The following is a 25211-nucleotide window of genomic DNA, read 5'->3' as shown; positions in this document are numbered from 1 at the left end:
TTAAGTTAGTCCCTATAAATCAACAATATATCCCTCGTACAGAGTCACAATTCATGAGGCTTACAATAATCCTTTGAAATTACATATATTTGAGTAATAGAACACAAAAGTATTAAATGTAAAAAACTATCATTAGTCAAACATTCAATAAAAATTTAAATTTGAACAAAATTAAACATTTAATTAACTAATACCAATGTTAGGAACTCATGAAATTAACATATAATCCACAAAATAATTATTTAACTATTTTTCTAAGATCATTTTATATAATATCATATACAATCACATTAATAGTTCATTGTACTTCAAGCCCTACAACGGATATTTTTCTGTAATATTTTTAAAGTATTTTTTCTGAAAAATAAAATTAAATAGATAAAAAGATAAAAGTGTAACCATCTTCAACCTCTGAATAGCTGAAAGGAAAAAAATTTGTAGATTTATTGACAGAACTGTTATCTCTAAATAGAATTATTTTTATAAAATACATAACTCTTTAATTATTTGTCCAAAAATTATAAATAATATTTTAAATTAAAGCTTTTGGTCTATACTTTTATTTAAGACCAACATTCCATATATTTGAGTAAGAAAACTCAAAAGTATTAAATATAAAATACTATTATTACTCAAACATTCAACAAAAATAAAATTTAGAACAACATGCAATTAACCAAAATACTAATCAACCAATGTTAGGAAACTCATGAAATTAACATATAATCAATAAAATAGTTTTGTAACTATTTTTCTAATGTCATTTTGTATAATATCACATATAATCATATTAATGGTTCGTTGTACCTCAAGTCTTAGAATATATATTTTTTTGTGATTTTTTTAAAGTAATTTTTCTGAAAAAAAAATAGATAAAAAGATAAAAAATGTCCCCATCTTAAACCTCTGAACAACCGAAAGGAAAAAAATTTGCAGGTTTAATTAACATAACCTCTATTTCTAAATAGTATTAATCTTAAAAATACATAACTCTCTTTCTTTTCATCCAAAAATTATAAAAAATATCAAATTAAAGTTTTTAGTCTCTATCTTCATATAAAACAAATATTGCATATATTTGAGTAATAAAACACAAAAGTATTAAATGTAAAAAATTGTTATTACTCAAACATTCAACAAAAATGTAAATTAGAACACAATTAAACATACAATTAATCAAAATGCTCTGATATTAGGAAACTCGTTGTGATTGTGTGTGACACTATGCAAAATTATCTTAGGAAAAAAGTTAAATATACAATTAATCAAAATGCTCTGATATTAGGAAACTCATGGAATTAATATATAATCTATAAAATAATTTTGTAACTATTTTTAAAAAATAATTTTGCATAGTGTCACACACAATCACATCAATGGTTCTTTGTAGTTCAAACACTACAGTAGACATTGTTTTGTGATTTTTTCAAAATATTATTTCTAAAAAAAAACTAAAATAGATGAAAAGCTAAAAATGTCCCATCTTCGACCTCTGAACAACCGAAAGACTGAAAAGAAAAAAATTTGCAGGTTCATTGACAAAACCTCTATTTCTAAATAACATTAATTTTAAAAAATACATAACTCTCTTATTTTTGTCCAAAAATTATAAAAAATATCAAATCAAAGCTTTTAGTCTCTACCTTCATATAAGACCAATATTGCATATATTTGAGTAATTAAATACAAAAGTATTAAATGAAAAAACTACTATTACTCAAACATTCAATAAAAATACAAATTGGAACAAAACTAAACATGCAATTGACCAAAATACTCTGATATCAATATTAGGAACCTCGAAGAATTAACATATAATCCATAAAATAATTCTTTAACTATTTGTCTAAGATCATTTTGCATAATTTAATATACAATCACATTAATAGTTTATTGTAGTTCAAGCTCTCTAATTGATATTTTTTTGTGATTTTTTCAAAGTATTTTTTCTGAAAGAAAAATCAAAAGATGAAAAGACAAAACTGTCAACGTCTTCAACCTCTGAACAGCCAAAAGAAAAAAAAAAATTATAGGTTCATTAACAGAACTTCTATTTCTAAAGAGAATTGATTTTAAAAAATACATAACTCTCTCATTTTTTTGTCCAAAAATTATAAAAACTATCAAATTAAAGCTTTTAGTCTCTACTTTCCTTCAAGACAAATATTGCATATATTTGAGTAATAAAAGACAATTATTAAATGTAAAAAACTACCATTACTCAAACATTCAATAAAAAAGTAATTTAGAACAAAATTAAACATGTAATTAACCAAAATGCTCTGATACCAATGTTAGAAAAATCATGGGATTAAGATATAATCTATAAAATAATTTTGTAACTATTTCCTAAGATCATTTTACATACTATCACATATAATCACATTAATAGTTAGTTGTAATTCAAGCCCTACAATGGACATTTTTCTATAATTTTTTAAAGTATTTTTTTAATAAAAAATAAAATATATGAAAAGATAAAAATGTCCCCAACATCAACATCTGAACAACCGAAAAGAAAACAATTTGCAGATTCATTAAAAGAACCTCTATTTCTAAATAGCATTAACCTTTAAAACTACATAACTCTCTTATATTTTTTGTAAAAATTATAAAAAATACCAATTAAAGCTTTTAGTCTCTACCTTCATATAAGACCAATATTGCATATATTTGAGTAATAAAACACAAAAGTATTAAATGTAAAAGACTGCTAGTACTCAAACATTCAACAAAAATGCAAATTGGAACAAAATTAAACATGCAATTAACAAAAATGATATGATACCAATATTAGAAAACTCATGAAATTAGTATATAATCCATAAAACAATTCTTTAACTATTTTTCTAATATCATTTCGTATAATTTCATTTAAAATCACATTACTGTTTCTTTGTAATTCAAGCCCTATAATGGATATTTTTTTTAAGTTTTTTGAAATAAATTTTGAGGAAAAAAAAACTAAAATATATAAAAAGACAAAAGTGTCACCATATTCAACCTCTAAACAACCGAAAGGAAAAGCATTTATAGGTTTTTTGACAGAACTTCTATTTCTAAATAGAATTGATTGTAGAAAATACATAAATCTCTAATGTTTTGTCCAAAAATTATAAAACATAGAAGATTTTCGCTAAACTATGCACAGAAATGTATCAAATTAAAGTTTTTAGTCTCTTCTTTCATTCAAGACAAATACTGCATATATTTGAGTAATAAAACACAAAAATATTAAATGTAAAAAATTACCATTACTCAAAAATTTAATAAAAATGTAAATTGGAACAAAATTAAACATGTAATTGACCAAAATATTTTTGTACCAATGTTAGGAAACTAATGGAATTAATATATACTCCATAAAATAATTCTTTAACAATTTTTTCAAGATCATTTTATATAATATCATATACAATCACATTAATGGTTCATTATAGTTCAAGCCGTACAATTGACATTTTTCTGTGATTTTTTCAACCTTTTCTGAATAAAAAATAGATAAAAATGCAAAAGTGTCTCCATCTTCAATCTCTGAACCGCCGAAAGGAAAACAATTTGTAGGTTTATTGACCGAACCTCTATTTCTAAATAGAATTGATTTTAAAAAATACATAACTCTTTTATTTTATGTCCAAAAATTATAAATAATATTTTAAATTAAAGTTTTTGGTCTCTACTTTTGTAACGACTGGCTTTCTTTGGAAAGAGAGAAGCGTTGCCTCATGCATAAACCTGATAAATTCTGTGTAATATTAAGTTAATCCTATAAATCAACAATATATCCCTCGTACGGAGTCACAATTCATGAGGCTTACACTAATCCTTTGAAATTACATATATTTGAGTAATAGAACACAAAAGTGTTAAATGTAAAAAACTATCATTACTCACACATTCAATAAAAATTCAAATTGGAACAAAATTAAACATGTAATTAATCAAAATGCTCTGATACCAATGTTAGAAAACTGATGAAATTAGCATATAATCCACAAAATAATTCTTTAACTATTTTTCTAAGATAATTTTGTATAATATCATGTACAATCACATTAATGGTTCGTTGTACTTCAAGCTCTATAATGGATATTTTTTTGTAATATTTTTAAATATTTTTTCTATAAAAAAATAGATAAAAAGACAAAAGTGTCACCATCTTCAACCTCTAGATAATCGAAAGGAAAAAAATTTGTAGATTTATTGACAGAACCGCTATCTCTAAATAAAATTAATTTTATAAAATATATAACTCTTTAATGTTTTGTCCAAAAATTATAAATAATATTTTAAATTAAAGCATTTGATCTATACTTTCATTTAAGATCAACATTGCATATATTTAAGTAAGAAAACTCAAAAGTATTAAATGTAAAATACTATTATTATTCAAATATTTAACAAAAATACAAATTGGAACAACACATAATTAACCAAAATACTATGATACCAATGTTTGAAAACTCATGAACTTAACATATAATCAATAAAATAGTTCTGTAACTATTTTTCTAATTTCATTTTGCATAGTATCAAATACAATCATATTAATGGTTCGTTATACTTCAAGCCTTACAATATATATTTTTCTGTAATTTTTTTAAGGTATTTTTTGTGAAAAAAATAAATAAAAATATAAAAATATCCCCATCTTCAACCTCTCAAAAACCGAAAGGAGAAAAATTTGCAGGTTCATTGACATAATCACTATTTCTAACTAGCATTGATCTTAAAAAATACATAACTCTCTTATTTTTCATCCAAAAATTATAAAAAATATCAAATTAAAGTTTTTATTCTCTACCTTCATATAAGACCAATATTGCATATATTTGAGTAATAAAATATAAAAGTATTAAATGTAAAATACTACTATTAATCGAACATTCAACAAAAATACAAATTGGAACAAAATTAAACATGCAATTAACCAAAATGCTCTAATACCAATATTAGGAAACTTTTGGAATTAATATATAATTCATAATTTCATATACAATCACAGTAATGGTTCATTATAGTCTAAGCCCTATAATAGATTTTTTTCGTAATTTTTTCAAAGTATTTTTTTTGAAAAATAGATAAAAAGAGAAAAGTGTCACTTTGTTCAACCTCTAAACAACCGAAATGAAAAAAATTTGTAGGTTTATTGACAGAATTTTTATTTCTAAATAGAATTGATATAAGAAAATACATAACTCTCTAACTTTTTATCAAAAAATTATAAATAATATTTAAAATCAAAGTTTTTGGTCTCTACTTTTATTTAAGACCAACATTGCATATATTTGAGTAATAGAATACAAAAGTATTAAATTTAAAAGACTATTATTACTCAAACATTCAAAAAAATATAAATTGGAATAAAATTAAACATGTAATTAACCAAAATACTCTGATACGAACTTTATAAAACTCATGAAATTAATATATAATCTATAAAAAAAATTTGTAACTATTTTTCTAAGATCATTATACATAGTATCACATATAATCACATTAATAGTTCATTGTAGTTCAAGTCCTACAATGAATATTTTTCTGCGATTTTTTTTGAAAAAAATAAAATAGATGAAAAGAGAAAAATGTCTCCATTTTCGACCTCTGAACAACTGAAAGGAAAAACATTTGCAGGTTCATTGACAGAATCTCTATTTCTAAATAGTATTCATTTAAAAAAATATATAACTCTCTTATTTTTGTCCAAAAATTATAAAAAATGTCAAATTTAAAACTTTTAGTCTCTACCTTCATACAAGACCAATATTGCATATATTTGAGTAATAAAATACAAAAGAATTAAATGTAAAAAACTTATATTACTTAAATATTCAATAAAAATGCAAATTGGAATAAAATGAACATGCAATTAAGCAAAATGCTCTGATACCAATATTAGAAAACTCATGGAATTAACATATAATCCATAAAATAATTTTTTAACTATTTTTTAAGACCGTTTTGCATAATTTTATATACAATCATATTAATGGTTCTTTGTAGTTCAAGCCCTACAATGAATATTTTTCTGTAATTTTTTCAAAATATTTTTTTGGAAAAAAAACTAAAATAGATAAAAAGACAAAAGTGCCACCATCTTCAACCTCTGAATAGCAGAAAGGAAAATAATTTGTAGGTTTATTAACAGAACTTCTATTTCTAAATAGTTAGAAAATATATAACTCTCTAATTTTTTGTCCAACAATTATAAATAATATTTCAAATTAAAATTTTTGGTTTCTACTTTCATTTAAGACCAACATTGCATATATTTGAGTAATAGAACACAAGAGTATTAGATGTAAAAAGACTATTATTATTAAAAAATTCAAAAAAAATGCAAATTGGAAAAAAATTAAATCTGTAATTAATCAAAATACTCTGATACCAAAGTTAGGAAACTCATGAAATTAACATATAATCTATAAAATAATTTTGCAACTTTTTTTCTAAGATTATTTTGCATAATATCACACACAATCACATGAATGGTTCGTTGTACTTCAAACCATACAATAGATATTTTTTTGTGATTTTTTCGAAGTATTTTTTCTGAAAAAAATAAAATAAATAAAAAGATAAAAATGTACCTATCTTCAACCTCTGAACAACCGAAAGGAAAAAAATTTGCAGGTTCATTGACAAAACTTCTATTTCTAAATAAAATTAATTTTAAAAAAATACGAAACTCTCTCATTTTTTGTCCAAAATTTATAAAAAATATTAAATTAAAGTTTTTATTCTCTACCTTCATATAAGACAAATATTGCATATATTTGTGTAACAAAACACCAAAATATTAAATTTAAAAAACTGTTATTATTCAAACATTAAACAAAAATACAGATTGGAATAAAATTAAACATGTAATTAACTGAAATGCTCTGATACCAATATTAGAAAACTCATGGAATTAACATATAATCTATAAAATAATTCTTTAACTATTTTTCTAAGATAATTTTGCATAATTTCACATACAATCACATTAATGGTTCATTGTAGTTCAAACTCTACAATGGATATTTTTCTGTAATTGTTTCAAAGCATTTTTTCTAAAAAAACTAAAATAGATAAAAAGATAAAAAACTAAAATGGCCAGTGGCGTATCACGCCACCGTAGATTGTTTTAGCAAGAAGGTTATATTCAATCCTCCTAATGAGGAGCCATTTATAAATTAATAAAATCCTTTAGTACTTATTCCTTGATGGCAAGTTTTCTTATTCATCGAGTACTTTAACCCTACTGTTTTCTCTAACTAGGAAAACCCAAGAAAGAGAATTGTATTCAAGAGATTCCGGTAGTCCGAGACTTCCTAGATGTATTTTCGGATGAACTACCTGGACTACCAGTGCACAGGAAAGTCGAATTCACCATAGACCTACAGTCAAGCACCCAGCCTATTTCGGTTGCTCCTTACCGCATGAGCTGCGTCGAGATGGAGGAACTGAGGAAACAGATCACTGAATTACAGGATAGTGGTTTTATCAAACATAGTGTGTCCCCATTGGGGTGTCGGAGTCACTTTTGCCAGAAAATGAGATGGAATGTTGAGGCTATCTATTGATTACAGAAGATTGAATAGAGTCACAATCAAGAACAAGTATCCCCTACCCAAGATTGATGACCTCTTCGATCAGTTGCAGGGTGCGCAGGTCTTCTCCAAAATAGACCTGCATTCAGGTTAACATCAGGTGAAAATCAGGACGGAAGACATCCCGAAGACAACTTTTTGAATCTGGTATGGACACTATGAGTTCCTGGTCATGCCATTTGGGCTAGCTAACGCCCCAGCCATCTTCATGGATCTAATGAACAGGGTGGTCTTTAAAAAATTCTTAGATCAATTTATTATCGTGTTCATCGATGACATCCTAGTTTATTCAAAAAGTAGAGAGGAATATGCTCACCATCTAGCTCAGGTTTTGCAAGTTCTCAGAAGAAAGAAGCTGTATGCAAAGTTGAGTAAGTGTGGATTTTGTCTTGAGCAGACCACTTTCCTGGGACACATCATATCAAAGGATGGAGTATTAGTGAACCTTGAAAAGGTTGAAGAGGTGCTTGGCTGGGAGAAATTGACATCAGTTAAAGAGATCCGTAGCTTTCTGGGAATGGCGGGCTATTACCGCTGGTTTGTTGAAGGATTTTCTAGTCTAGCTGCTCCCCTGACCCAGCTCACAAAGAAGAATGTCAAGTTCGAGTGGAATGAGGACTGTGAAAGAAGTTTTTTAGAACTAAAGAAGTGGTTGACTACTGCACTTGTGCTGGCCTTACCGAGTGGATCGGGGGTATACAGTTTATAGTGATGTCTCCTATCTAGGATTGGGTTGTGTTTTAATGTAGCATGGGAAGGTCATAGCCTATGGGACCAGACAGTTAAAGAGTCATAAAAAAAATTATCCCACCCATGACTTAGATCTTGCCGCAATCATACACGCCTTGAACACTTAGTGCCATTATTTATATGGAGAGACCTTTCAGATCTATACTGATCACAAGAGTTTGAAATACATATTCACTCAAAAGGATCTCAACATGCGTCAGAGAAGGTGGATAGAACTTCTTAAGGACTATGATTGTGACATCTTGTATCATCCAGGTAAGGGCAACGTGGTAGTCGATGCACTCAGTAGAAAAAGTGCAGGTATATTAGCCCATTTGATGGTTTAAGAATGCAGGTAGGTTGGGGCCACACAACAGGTTCGGCTTCAGAACTTGAGGAGAGTCACATGTTTGGGTCATCTAATCGTTCAGTCTGAGTTAATCCAGAGAATAAGGGAAACTCAGTCAGTCGATCCCGCCCTAGTAGCCCTCAAGAAATATGCAAAATAGAGAGTTAGCTCAGAATTCTGAATCTCCACTGATGGGTTGCTACGATTCCAGGATAGGGTGTGTGTTCCAGGTGACAGTGAGTTAAAGAGAGACATCATGACAGAGGCCCATAGCTTAAAGTTTGTCATGCATCCCGGAAGCACTAAAATATACCAAAGTATGTGACCCCAATTTTGGTGGAACGGGATGAAAAGAGATATAGTTGATTTTGTGTCTAAGTGTTTGGTATGTCAGCAGGTTAAGGCAGAGCATCAGTGCCCAGGTGGACTACTTCAGCCATTACTGATCCCATAATGGAAGTGGGAACATATCACCATGGACTTCGTGACAAGGTTACATAAGGCACGCTTAGGACATGATGCCATCTAGGTAATTGTTGACCGGTTTATCAAGTCTTTCCACTTTTTGGCCATCAGGATGACCGATCCCTTGGACAAGTTGGCAAGAATATATATCCGAGAAATAGTCAGATTGCATAGAGTGTCAGTGACAGTGGTGTCCGATAGGGACCCCAGGTTCACTTCTCAGTTTTGGAGTAGCTTTCAGCAAGCCATGGGAACGAAGTTGTCCCTCAGTACTACATTCAACCCTCAGACTGATGGATAGTCAGAAAGGACAATCCGTACACTTGAGGATATGCTCCGAGCTTGTGTCTTTGACTCTAGGGGCCATTGGGATGACCATATACCCTTGATAGAGTTCACCTACAACAATAGCTACCAAGTGAGTATTGGCATGGCTCCGTATGAGGCATTATATGGGTGCTCATGCAGATCGTTGATTTGTTGGGAAGAAGTGGGCGATAGAAAACTATTCAACCCGGATCTGGTAGAGGAGACTACATCCAAAATAGTTAAGATCAGGAAGAACATCCAAACGGCTCAAAGCAGGCAGAAGAGTTATGCGGACACCCGGAGGAGAGATTTAGAATTTGAGGAAGGAGACTAGGTGTTTCTTAAGGTCACTCCTTTCAAGGGAATTAGTAGATTCGGTAGGAGGGGGAAACTGAACCCCCGATTTATTGGACCATTTGAAATCTTAGACAGGATTAGTACCACCGCCTACAAACTAGCACTGCCTCCAGAACTTTCTAAGGTCCACAATGTGTTTCATGTGTCCATGTTACGCAAGTACAACCTGGACCCCTCTCATGTCTTGGCCCACGAGCCTCTTCCACTCCAGGATGATTTATCCTACGAGGAAGTAGCAGTCGGCATTGTGGATCGAAAGAGTAGATTACTCTGCGACCAGAAAATTTTTTTTGTAAAGGTCGTATGGCAGAACCACACACCGAGGGAGGCTACATGGGAGCTAGAATCAGACTTTAGAGCCCAGTATCCCCAATTGTTCGATGAGAGTGAGAGACAAATTTGAGGGACCAAATTTATTTTAAGGGGGGAGAGTTGTAACACCCAACATTTTATCTTTTCTTTTTTTTTTTTTTATTAAATATAGTTATTTAATTATTTATTTTATTTTAATTTATTCTATTTTAATTTAATAAAAAAAGGAGTAAAAATTTGTTAAGAATTAAATTGAAAATAATTTTGAGAAAAAGGGGTAAAAATTTGGGTTCTGATGGTATTTTTGAAAGAAAAATTAGAAACTAGGGGTCAAAATACAATTTAAAAAAATTGTACCATGTCAGATGCCCGGTCAGCAGCCCCGACCAACTAGGACGCGCCAGGTGGCAGAGGTGCTAACGCGGAAGGCCACACGGGGGGAGCCGCATGGGCTATCCGCATACGCGCGATCGAACGACTGAGGTCCGTTCCCGCACGCACGGACGACTCAGATTAAAATCGCGCACGGACGGCCCAGATTGAATCGTGCATGGATGGCCCAGATTCAATCGCGCACGGACGGTCCAGATTGAATCGCGATGAACGGTCCAGATTTATTCTCTATTTAATCGCGATCGGGCGGTCCAAATCAAAAGCGATGGACGGCCCAGATCAAATACGGATAGGTATAAATAACCCCATTCGCACCCAAACCCTAACCCTAGCCGCCAAAACCCCTCGCTGGAGAAGACAACGCAGCTGCCGAGGAGCTGACCACTGCCACTCGCCGCACTGGAGCAATTTTCGACTGCCAAACGAGATAAAAATTTCACCCTTTACTCAAAATTTAATATTAAACACACCCATTACCAAATCGGAGTAAAAGAACCGGCCGATTAATCAGAAAATGCTAACAAAGCCCGGTGACACTGCCACAGGTATTTTAGAAAATGCCTCCGATGAGGCCCTTCCCGATTCTTGTTCGATGTGATTTTTCTACCATTGTGATCATCGTTTCCTTCTCTATAGGTTGACTGGAGTAAAACACCCAACCACAACGTGAGCTGGAAGAGCTGCTGTACCGGAGAGCCTCGCCGGCGGTGAGTTTTAGTTTTCTATATTTTTTTGGCCAATCGAGGGCCCTAAGTGTGTTTTCTCGTAGGAACTGATGCAAATTTAGCTTAATTCGGCCAAAAACGGCCAAAAATAGCAAACCCAAGGTGGATCGCCGTGCCGGAGCACGGTGGAGCCGCCGTGTTGGATTTCTGAAATTGGTCGAGTAGGCCTTGGGACTGATTTTTGGGTTATTTAAGACATTTATAGGTACCATAAGCGCGTTTTAGTTTCTGAAGAAAAATTTAGGGAACCCATGGACTGCCTGTAAGTGCAGTAAACCATTTAGCTTTTCGACGTCAAATCAAGTAAAGACCCCTCACCCTATTTTCTATCATAGATTTGAAGTTTGAATAAATAATAATACGGTCTTTTGTAAAAATTAAATAGATGTGCATAATTAATTACGGATTGCTAATGGAGCCCGAATCGGACATTGTTCTCTGTTGATTCATGTTGATTTATTTTACAGTCTAAAAGCATGATAGTATCTGCTGTATATATTTTATAGTTTAAATGCATGTATTACTACTTTAGTTGACCACTGCTTGATTTTGAGATTTAAGATATGATTGCATTGCCGGATGCATGTTTACTTGTTATGTAATTATGTTTGATTTGGTAATGGAGACTAAGAAAAAATAGGAAATGGATGTGATCTAATAAACAGATAAGATAGCAGGCTCACTAGATATCCTGGGAGATGGTGGACGGACCGAGTTCATAGGGAACCCTACCGTGAATGTTGTCTCATATCGGACGAGGTATGGAGACTTGGTCATTTGGCGCTCATATTAGACAGGGTATGGGGACGGCCCTGTAATTGAGATTGCTAAGGGAAAGGGTTCACGTGTAGCGGGGACATCCCTATAAACCCCCATGGATATTAGTAGGCTGGTAAAATGAGAAACGGTTATGATTTGATTTATTGATAATGGATATGGATTTATAATATGTACCATGATGGTTGATTATGCATGAAATATTGGTCTGCATGATATTATTATTTTTATAGGTTGTTTTCATAAATTCCACAATGGTAAGTGAACTGTAAATGACTTTACGATTGATAAACGAATTTGTTAAATCTAGTGCTCCATTGGTTGTTTTTGATTTTCTACCAATCTTTGCTTCTGTGCCGGTGATATAGTGTGATGTCCTTACTGGGCTAGTGTAGCTCATTCCTTATTTAACCATTTCAGATCAAGAAGACCTGGTTCCCGAACCCGATCTGCAAGAAGACTGCGAGTAGATGCTAAATACTTTATATTTTTCTTTACTTTTCTCATTTCTCGTGTTTCTTTCAAAGAATTCATTCGGTGATGTTTGTTTAGTACTTTTAAGTTATTGTGTAAGGGATACAAACCTTAACTTTTTATTTCGCTTCTGCACTTAAATTATTATATATTTCCTTTTGGATTTCGGGGTTATTACATCATTGACAGAACCTCTATCTCTATCTAGAATTGATTTTAAAAAATATATAACTCTCTAATTTATTGTCCAAAATTTATAAATAATATTTCTAATTAAAGTTTTTGATCTATACTTTCATTTAAGACCAACATTGCATACATTTGAGTAAGAAAACTTAAAAGTATTAAATGTAAAAAACTATTATTACTCAAATATTCAACAAAATACAAATTGGAACAACATATAATTAACTAAAATACTATGATACCAAGTTAGAAAACTCATGAAATTAACATATAATCCATTAAATAATTATGTAACTATTTTTCAAAGATCGTTTTGCATAGTATCACATACAATCACATTAATGGTTCGTTGTAGTTCGAGCTCTACAATAGACATTTTTCTGTGATCTTTTCAAAGTATTTTTTATAAAAATAAAATAGATGAAAAGATAAAAATGTCCCCATCATCAACCTCGGAACAGCCGAAAGAAAAAAAAAATTGTAGCTTCATTAACAAAACCTCTATTTCTAAAAAGAATTAATTTTAAAAAATACATAACTCTCTCATTTTTTGTCCAAAAATTATAAAAAATATCAAATTAAAGCTTTTAGTCTTTACTTTTATTCAAGACAAATACTGCATATATTTGAATAATAAAACACAAAAGTATTAAATGTAAAAAATCACCATTATTCAAACATTTAATAAAAATGTAAATTGGAACAAAATTAAACATGTAATTAACTAAAATATTCTGGCACCAATGTTAGGAAACACATTGAATTAACATATAATTCATAAAATAATTCGTTAACTATTTTTCTAAAATCATTTTACATAATATTATATATAATCACATACATAGTTCATTATATTTCAAGCCCTACAATGGATATTTTTCTGTGATATTTTTAAAGTTTTTTCTGAAAAAAATAAAATAGATAAAAAGACAAAAGTGTCACTATCTTCAACCTCTAAACAGCCGAAAGAAAAAAATTTGTAGATTTATTGACAGAATCTCTATCTCTAAATAGAATTAATTTTATAATATACATAAATCTATAATTTTTTTTCCAAAAATTATAAATAATATTTTAAGTTAAAACTTTTGGTCTATATTTTCATTTAAGACCAATATTGCATATATTTGAGTAAGAAAATTCAAAAGTATTAAATATAAAATACTATTATTACTTAAATATTCAACAAAAATGAAAATTAAAACAACATGTAATTAACCAAAATGCTCTGATACCAATGTTAGGAATCTCATGAAATTAACATAAAATCTATAAAATTATTTTGTAACTTTTTTTCTGAGATCATTTTATATAATATCACATACAATCACATCAATGGTTCATTGTAGTTCAAGCCCTACAATCGACATTTTTTTGTAATTTGTAATTAACCAAAATACTCTGATACCAATGTTAGGAAACTCATGTAATTAGCATATAATCTATAAAATAATTTTGTAATTTTTTTTGTAAGATAATTTTGCATAGTGTCACATACAATCACAGTAATGGTTCGTTGTAGTTCAAGCCCTACAAAAGACATTTTTCTGTAATTTTTTCAAAGTATTTTTTGAAAAAAAAATAAAATAGATTAAAAGATAAAAATGTCCCCATCTTCGACTCCTAAACACCTGAAATGAAAAAATTTTGTTGATTCATTGACAGAACCACTATTTCTAAATAGTATTAATCTTAAAAAATACATAACTATCTTATTTTTTGTGTAAAAATTATAAAAAATATCAAATTAAAACTTTTAGTCTCAACCTTCATATAAGACCAATATGCATATAAATGAGTAACTAAATACAAAAGTATTAAATATAAAAAACTGTTATTACTTAAACATTCAACAAAAATGGAAATTGGAACAAAATTAAACAAGCAATTAACCAAAATGCTCTGATACTAATATTAGGAAACTCATGGAATTAAAATATAATCCATAAAATAATTCTTTAATAATTTTTCTAAGATCATTTTGCATAATTTTATATACAATCACATTAATGGTTCTTTGTAATTTAAGCACTACAATAGATATTTTTTTGTAATTTTGTTCAAAGTATTTTTTCTGAAAAAAATAAAATAGATAAAAAGACAAAAGTGTCACCATCTTCAACCTCTGAACAGCCGAAAAAAAAAATTTGTAGGTTTATTGACCGAACCTCTATTTCTAAATAGAATTGATTTTAAAAAAATATATAACTCTCTCATTTTATGTCCAAAAATTATAAATAATATTTTAAATTAAAGTTTTTGATCTTTACTTTTGTAACGACTGGTTTTCTTTGGAAAGAGAGGAGCATTGCCTCACGCATAAACTTGATAAATTTTGTGTAACATTAAGTTAAACCCTATAAATCAATAATATATCCCTTGTACGGAGTCACAATTCATGAGGCTTAAAATAATCTTTTGAAATTACATATATTTGAGTAATAGAACACAAAAGTATTAAATGTAAAAAACTATCATTACTCAAACATTCAATAAAAATTCAAATTGGAACAAAATTAAACATGTAATCAACCAAAATGCTCTGATACCAATGTTAGTAAACTCATGAAATTAACATATAATTCACAAAATAATTCTTTAACTATTTTTCTAAGATCATTTTGTATAATATCATGTACAATCACATTAATGGTTCGTTGTACTTCAAGCCCTACAATGGATATTTTTCTGTAATATTTTTAAAGTATTTTTTCATAAAAAAAATAAAATAGATAAAAAGACAAAAGTGTCACTATCTTCAGCCTCTGGATAGCCGAAAGGAAAAAAATTTGTAAATTTATTGATAGAACTGCTATCTCTAAATAAAATTAATTTTATAAAATACATAACTCTTTAATTTTTTGTCCAAAAATTATAGATAATATTTCAAATTAAAGCTTTTGATCTACACTTTCATTTAAGACAAACATTCCATATATTTGAGTAAGAAAACTCAAAAGTATTAAATGTAAAAAATTATTATTATTTAAACATTCAACAAAAATGCAAATTGCAATAACCTGTAATCAACCAAAATACTATGATACAAATGTAAGAAAACTCATAAAATTAACATATAATCAACAAAATAATTCTGTAACTATTTTTCTAGTGTCATTTTGCATAGTATCAAATACAATCACATTAACGATTCATTATACTTCAAGCCTTACAATAGATATTTTTCTTTAATTTTTTTAAAGTATTTTTTCTGTAAAAAAGAATAAAAAGATAAACATGTCCCCATCTTCAACCTTTGAAAAACCGAAAGGAGACAAATTTGCAAGTTCATTGACATAACCTCTATTTCTAAATAGTATTGATCTTAAAAAATACATAACTATCTTATTTTTCATCCAAAAATTATAAAAAATATCAAATTAAAGTTTTTATTCTCTACCTTTATATAAGACCAATATTGTATATATTTAAGTAGTAAAACACAAAAGTATTAAATGTAAAAAACTACTATTACTCGAACATTCAACAAAAATACTATGATCTAATGTTAGAAAACTCATGAAATTAGTATATAATCTATAAAATAATTTTGTAACTTTTTTTCTAAGATCATTTTGCATAGTGTCACATACAATCACATCAATGATTCGTTATACTTTAAGCCCCACAATAGACATTTTTCTGTTATTTTTTCAAAGTATTTTTTATGAAAAAAATAAATGAAAAAATAAAAATGTCCCCATCTTTGACATCTGAACAACTGAAAGGAAAAAAATTTGCAGTTTCATTGACAGAACCTCTATTTCTAAATATCATTGATCCTAAAAAATACATAACTATCTTATTTTTGGTCTAAAAACTATAAGAAATATTAAATTAAAGTTTTTAGTCTCGACCTTCATATAAGATCAATATTGCATATATTTGAGTAATAAAACACAAAAGTATTAAATGTAAAAAACTACCATTACTCAAAAATTCAATAAAAATGCAAATTGGAACAAAATTAAACATGCAATTAACCAAAATGCTTTGATACCAATATTAGAAAACTCATGGAATTAACATATAATCCATAAAATAATTCTTTAACTATTTTTTTTAAGATCATTTTGCATAATTTCATATACAATCACATTAATGGTTCCTTGTAGTTCAAGCCCTACAATGAATATTTTTTGTAATTTTTTCAAAGTATTTTTTTAGAAAAAACTAAAATAGTTAAAAAGACAAAAGTGTCACCATCTTCAACCTCTAAACAGCAGAAAGGAAAACAATTTGTAGGTTTATTGACATAACTTCTATTTCTAAATAGTTAGAAAATACATAACTCTCTAATATTTTGTCCAACAATTATAAATAATATTTCAAATTAAAGTTTTTGGTCTCCACTTTAATTTAAGACCAACATTGCATATATTTGAGTAATAGAACACAAGAGTATTAAATGTAAAAAATTATTATTATTAAAACATTCGACAAAAATACAAATTGAAATAAAATTAAACATGTAATTAATCTAAATACTCTGATACCAATGTTAGGAAACTCATGTAATTAGCATATAATGTATAAAAAAAATTTGTAACTTTTTTTCTAAGATAATTTTGCATAGTGTCACATACAATCACATCAATGGTTCGTTGTAGTTCAAGCACTACAATTGACATTTTTCTATGATTTTTTTAAAATAGTTTTTCTAAAAAAAAATAAAATAGATGAAAAAATAAAAAGGTCCCCATCTTTGATCTCTGAACAACCGAAAGGAAAAGAATTTTTTAGTTTCATTGACAGAACCTCTATTTCTAAATAGCATTAATCTTAAAAAATACATAACTATCTTATTTTTCGTCCAAAAATTATTAAAATATCAAATTAAAGCTTTTAGTCTCCCTCTTCATATAAAACAAATATTGCATAGATTTGAGTAATAAAACACGAAAGTATTATATGTAAAAACTACTATTACTCAAACATTCAACAAAAATACAAATTGGGATAAAATTAAACATGCAATTAACCAAAATACTCTGATACCAATATTAGAAAACTCATAGAATTAACATATAATCCATAAAATAATTCTTTAACTATTTTTCTAAAATCATTTTGCATAGTTTAATATATAATCACATTAATGGTTCATTGTAATTCAAACCCTACAATAGACAGTTTTCTGTGATTTTTTCAAAGTGTTTTTTCTGAAAAAAAAATAGACGAAAAGATAAAAATGTCTCTATCTTCGATCTCTGAACAACCGAAAGGAAAACAATTTGCAGGTTCATTAACAGAACCTCTATTTCTAAGTAGTTAGAAAATAGATAACTCTCTAATTTTTTGTCCAACAATTATAAATAATATTTCAAATTAAAGTTTTTAGTCTCTACTTTAATTTAAGACCAACATTACATATATTTGAGTAATAAAACACAAGAGTATTAAATGTAAAAAATTATTATTATTAAAATATTCAACAAAAATGCCAATTGAAACAAAATTAAACATGTAATTAATAAAAATACTCTGATACCAAAGTTAGGAAACTCATTAAATTAACATATAATCTATAAAATAATTTTGTAACTTTTTTTAAAAGATCCTTTTGCATAGTATCACATGGAATAACATGAATGATTCGTTGTAGTTCAAACCCTACAATAGACATTTTTCTGTGATTTTTTCAAAGTATTTTTTCTAAAGAAAATAAAAAAGATAAAAAGATAAAAATGTACCAATCTTCAACCTCTAAACAACCGAAAGGAAAAAAATTTGCAGGGTTATTGACAGAACCTCTACTTCTAAACAGAATTAATTTTAAAAAATACGTAACTCTCTCATTTTTTGTCCAAAAATTATAAAAAATATCAAATTAAAGTTTTTATTCTCTACCTTCATATAAGAGAAATATTGCATATATTTGAATAATAAAACACAAAAGTATTAAATGTAAAAGACTGCTATTACTCAAACATTCAACAAAAATACAAATTGTAACAAAATTAAACATGCTATTAACCAAAATATTCTGATACCAATATTAGGAAACTCATGGAATTAAAATATAATCTATAAAATAATTATTTAACTATTTTTCTAAAATCATTTTGCATAGTTTAATATACAATCACATTAATGGTTCATTGTAATTCAAACCCTACAATAGACAGTTTTCTGTGATTTTTTCAAAGTATTTTTTCTGAAAAAAAAATAGATGAAAAGATAAAAATGTCTCTATCTTCGATCTCTGAACAACCGAAAGGAAAAAAATTTGCAGGTTCATTAACAGAACCTCTATTTCTAAATAGTATTGATCTTAAAAAATACATAACTCCCTTATTTTTTGTCCAAAAATTATAAAAAATATTAAATTAAAGCTTTTACTCTCTACCTTCATATAAGACCAATGTTGCATATATTTGAGTAATTAAATACAAAAGTATTAAATATAAAAAACTGCTATTACTCAAACATTCAATAAAAATACAAATTGGAACAAAATTAAATATGCAATTAACCAAAATACTCTGATATCAATATTAGAAAACTCATGGAATTAACATATAATCCATAAAATTATTCTTTAACTATTTTTCTAAGATTATTTTGCATAATTTCATATACAATCACGTTAATGGTTCATTGTAATTCAAGCCCTACAATAGATTTTTTTTGCAATTTTTTTAAAAGTATTTTTTCTGAAAAAAATAAAATAGATAAAAAGTCAAAAGTGTCACCATCTTCAACCTTTGAACAGTTGAAAAAAAAAATTGTACGTTTATTGACATAACCTCTATCTCTAAATAGAATTGATTTTAGAAAATACATAACTCTCTAATTTTTTGTACAAAAATTATAAATAATATTTCAAATTAAAATTTTTGGTCTCTACTTTCATTTAAGACCAACATTGCATATATTTGAGTAATAGAACACAAGAGTATTAAATATAAAAAGCTATTATTACTAAAACATTCAACAAAAATACAAAATAGAATAAAATTAATATGTAATTAACTAAAATACTTTGATACCAATGCTAGAAAACTCATGAAATTAGCATATAATGTATAAAATAATTTTGTAACTTTTTTTCTAATATCATTTTGTATAGTATCACATACAATCACATTAACGCTTCGTTGTAACTCAAGTCCTACAATAGACATTTTTCTATGATTTTTTTAAAGTATTTTTTCTAAAAAAAATAAAATAGATGAAAAGATAAAAATTTCTCCATCTTCGACCTCTGAACAACCGAAAGAAAAAACATTTGTAGGTTCATTGATAGAATTTCTATTTTTAAATAGCATTGATTTTAAAAAATATATAACTCTCTTATTTTTTGTTCAAAAATTATAAAAAATATAGAATTAAAGCTTTTAGTCGCTGTCTTGATATAAGACCAATATTGCATATATTTGAGTAATAAAACACAAAAATATTAAATGTAAAAAACTGTTATTACTCAAATATTCAACAAAAATACAAATTGGAACCAAATTAAACATGCAATTATCCAAAATGCTCTGATACCAATATTAGGAAACTCATGGAATTAACATATAATCCATAAAATAAGTCTTTATCTATTTTTTTAATATCATTTTGTATAATTTTATATACAATCACATTAATGGTTCATTGTAGTTCAAGCCCTACATAGATTTTTTTTGTAATTTTTTCAAACTATTTTTTCTGAAAAAAATAGATAAAAAGACAAAAGTGTCACTTTTTTCAACCTCTGAACAGCTGAAAGGAAAAAATTTATAAGTTTATTGATATAACATTTATTTCTAAATAGAATTGATTTTAGAAAATACATAACTCTCTAATTTTTTCTTCAAAAATTATAAATAATTTTTAAAATTAAAGTTTTTGGTCTCTACTTTCATTTAAGACCAACATTACATATATTTGAGTAATAAAACACAAAGGTGTTAAATGTAAAAAACTATCATTACTCAAACATTCAATAAAAATACAAATTAGAACAAAATTAAACATGTAATTAACCAAAATACTCGGATATCATTATTAGAAAACTCATGAAATTAACATATAATCCATAAAATAATTCTATAACTATTTTTCAAAGATCATTTTGCATAGTATCACATACAATCACATTTGTAAAGGCTTGAAACTTAAAAGAAAATAAAGTCATGAATAAAATGTGAAAGTAAAACAATAGAGTTTAGGGTTTAAATTACTTATACAATAATTTAAAATGCCCAATAGAGCTACAAGAATGAACTTTCTAAACTAACAAACAAAATCAAGTAAATAAATAAAAGACAATATGTTGAGCAATCTAGGACGACCTTCACTAGCTTTTGAATGGAGTTTGGGTGGTGAACTATTCACAACCCTCTTGTTGATAAGGATCTAGGTCTTGATCCTCTTGATATAAAATAGTTAATGAAAGGGTGAGCTACACTAGCCCAGTAAGAATATCACACTACTCACTGATATAGATATTGAAGGTTGCTAAGAATCATAAAAACAACCAATGGAGTTCTTCATTAAGTAAATTCATTTATCATAATGAAACTATATATTGCATATATTCACCGTTGCGAGATTTCTAAAATCAACCTATAGAGACAATAACCCAAAACATTCCAATCTTATATTCAAGTGAGCAAGAACAATAACTTTCCCTTTTTATTTGTCTACTGGTATCCTTGGGGGCCCATAGGGATGTCCCACTATGCGTGAACCAATATTCAACATTGTCAACTAACCGGCCGTCCCCATACCTCGTTTGATATGAGCGCCAAAAATACTATCCCTCAATGCCCCGTCTGGTATGAGGGCAAAACGGGCCGTCCCTATACCCCGTCCGGTATGGAACTAACATATAATCCATAAAACAATTCTTTAACTATTTTTCTTAGATCATTTTGCATAATATCATATACAATCACATTAATGGTTCATTGTACTTCAAGCCCTACAATGGATATTTTTCTATGATATTTTTAAAGTACTTTTTCTGAAAAAAAAATAGATAAAAATACAAAAGTGTCCCCATATTCAACCTCTGAACAGTCGAAAGGAAAATAATTTGTAGATTTATTGACAGAATCTCTATTTCTAAATAGAATTGATTTTTGAAAATACATAATTCTCTAAATTTTAGTCCAAAAATTATAAATAATATTTCAAATTAATGCTTTTGGTCTATATTTTCATTTATGACCAATATTGCATATATTTGAGTAAGAAAATTTAAAAGTATTAAATGTAAAAAACTATTATTACTCAAACATTCAATAAAAATGTAAATTGTAACAACATGTAATTAACCAAAAGACTATGATACCAATGTTCGAAAACTCATGAAATTAACATATAATAAAAAAACTAACTCAATAACTTTCCAAAGATCATTTTGCATGGTATCACATACAATGACATTAATGGTTCATTGTAGTTCAAGCTCTATAATAGACATTATTTTGTGATTTTTTCAAAGTAATTTTTTTAAAAAATAAAACAGACGAAAAAATAAAAATGTCCCCATCATCAACCTCTGAACAGTGGAAAGAAAAAAAAAATTGTAGGTTCATTAACAAAACCTCTATTTCAAAACAGAATTGATTTTAAAAAATACATAACTCTCTCAATTTTTGTCCAAAAATTATAAAAAATATTAAATTAAAGCTTTTAATCTCTACTTTTATTCAAGACAAATATTGCATATATTGGAGTAATAAAACACAAAAATATTAAATGTAAAAAACTACCATTACTCAAATATTCAATAAAAATGCAATTTGAAATAAAATTAAATATGTAATAAACAAAAATGCTCTGATACCAATGTTTTGAAACTCATGGAATTAACATATATTCTATAAAATAATTCTTTAACTATTTTTCTAAGATCATTTTGAGTAATATCATATATAATCGCATTAATAGTTCATTGTAGTTCAAGTCCTACGATGAACATTTTTATGTAATTTTTTTTATGTATCTTTTCTGGAAAAAAAAAATAGATAAAAAGGCAAAAGTGTCCCCATCTTCAACCTCTAAACAGCCGAAAGGAAAACAATTTGTAGGTTTATTGACATAATCTCTATTTTTAAATAGAATTAATTTTAGAAAATACGTAACTCTCTTATTTTATGTCCAACAATTATAAATAAGATTTCAAATTAAAACTTTTGGTCTCTACTTTTGTAATGACCCGTTTTCTTTCGAGAGAAAGAAGCGTTGCCTCGCCCAAAAGCATTATAAATTCTATGTAACGTTACGCTAATCCCTATAAATCAATAATATATCCCTCGTATGGAGTCACAATTCATGAGGCTTACGATAATCCTTTAAAATTACATATATTTGAGTAATAGAACACAAAAGTATTAAAGCTAAAAAACTATCATTACTCAAACATTCAATAAAAATGCAAATTGAAAAAAAATTAAATATGTAATTAACGAAAATGTTCTGATACAAATGTTAGGAAACTCATGAAACTGACATATAATTCATAAAATAATTCTTTAACTATTTTTCTTAGATCATTTTGCATAATATCATATACAATCACATTAATGGTTCATTGTACTTCAAGTCCTACAATGGATATTTTTCTATGATATTTTTAAAGTATTTTTTTTGAAAAAAAATAGATAAAAAGATAAAAGTGTCCCCATATTCAACCTCTGAACAGCCGAAAGGAAAATAAGTTGTAGATTTATTGACAGAATCTCTATCTCTAAATAGAATTGATTTTAGAAAATACATAATTCTCTAAATTTGTCCAAAAATTATAAATAATATTTCAAATTAATGCTTTTGGTCTATACTTTCAATTAAGACCAACATTGCATATATTTGAGTAAGAAAATTCAAAAGTATTAAATGTAAAAAACTATTATTACTTAAACATTCAATAAAAATGTAAATTGTAACAATATGTAATTAACCAAAATACTATGATACTAATGTTCGAAAACTCACGAAATTAACATATAATCAAAAAACTAATTCAATAACTATTTTTCAAAGATCATTTTGCATGGTATCACATACAAAGACATTGATGGTTCATTATAGTTCAAGCTCTACAATAGACATTATTTTGTGATTTTTTCAAGTATTTTTTTTTTAAAATAAAATAGATGAAAAGATAAAAATGTCCACATCATCAACTTCTGAACAGCCGAAAGAAAAAAAATTGTAGGTTCATTAACAAAACCTCTATTTCTAAACAAAATTGATTTAAAAAAGTACATAACTCTCTCATTTTTTGTCTAAAAATTATAAAAAATATTAAATTAAAGCTTTTAGTCTCTACTTTCATTCAAGACAAATATTGCATATATTGGAGTAATAAAACACAAAAATATTAAATGTAAAAAACTACCATTATTCAAATATTCAATAAAATGCAATTTGAAAAAAAATTAAATATGTAATAAACAGACCAGGTACATAGGGAACCCTACGTGAATGTTGTCTCATACCGGACGTCGTATCGAGAATTGATATTTTTGGCGCTCATATAGAATGGGGTATGGGGACGACTCGATTCACTCTCATACCGGACGAAATATTGAGGGATGGTATTTTTCGCACTCATACCGGACAGGGTATGGGGACAGTCAGTTAGTAGACAATGTTGAATATTGGTTCACGCGTAGTGGGACATTCCTATGGGCCCCCAAGGATACTAGTAGACAAATAAAAAGAGAAAGTTATTGTTCTTGCTCACTTGAATATGAGATTGAAATGTTTTTTAGGTTATTGTCTCTATAGGTTAATTTTAGAAATCTCGTAAACGGTAAAAATATGCAATAAATGGTTTTCTTTATGATTAATGAATTTACTTAAATCAAAAGCTCTATTGGTTGGTTTTATGATTTTTATCAACCTTCAGTTTTTGTATCGGTGAGTAGTGTGATATTCTTATTGAACTAGTGTATCTCACCTTTTTATTAACTATTTCAGATCAAGAGGACCAAGACTCAGATCCTGATCAACTAGAGGGTTGTGAATAGTTCACCACACGGACTCCTTCAAAAGCTAGTGATGGTCGTCCTAAGATGCTCAGTTGTTTACTTTTCATTTATTTCTTTAATTTTTGTTTGTTCTTTTAGAAGGGACATTCCCGTGGCCCTATTAGGTATTTAAAACTATTGTGTAAGGAATGTAAATCCTAACTATATTATTTTACTTCCGCATTCAATTTATAATTTTATTTTATTTTAAGTTTTGGGCTGTTACAGTTGGTATCAGAGTCGCGTTTATTGGAACCATTCTTTACACAAACACTTAAAAACACCAAATACGAACTATCGCCCAACCCTTCCTTGTGAAAAATAAGTAGAAAGACACGAGGAGATGAGGTCCATTACTGAACAGGGCAACCCGAAATAGGTCGCTTCGAGAGGATGTCAATCAGCTCTTTGAGATTTTAGAGAGACTCATCTCTATCCAATTGGCCAGAGAAGTGAGGAAGGAACTGTCTGATCCTCCACCACTCTAACAATATGGGCCACCCCTACGATGAGAGGATCTAAATCTGCCTCGATGCAACCCTGCTCCTCCGTCGTATCATCCGATATC

The sequence above is a fragment of the Carica papaya genome, chromosome 4 (assembly GCF_054855325.1).
Source record: "Carica papaya isolate Zhongbai chromosome 4, ASM5485532v1, whole genome shotgun sequence".
NCBI classification, from domain to species: domain Eukaryota; kingdom Viridiplantae; phylum Streptophyta; class Magnoliopsida; order Brassicales; family Caricaceae; genus Carica; species Carica papaya.
Note: the sequence above shows the minus strand (reverse complement) of the source record.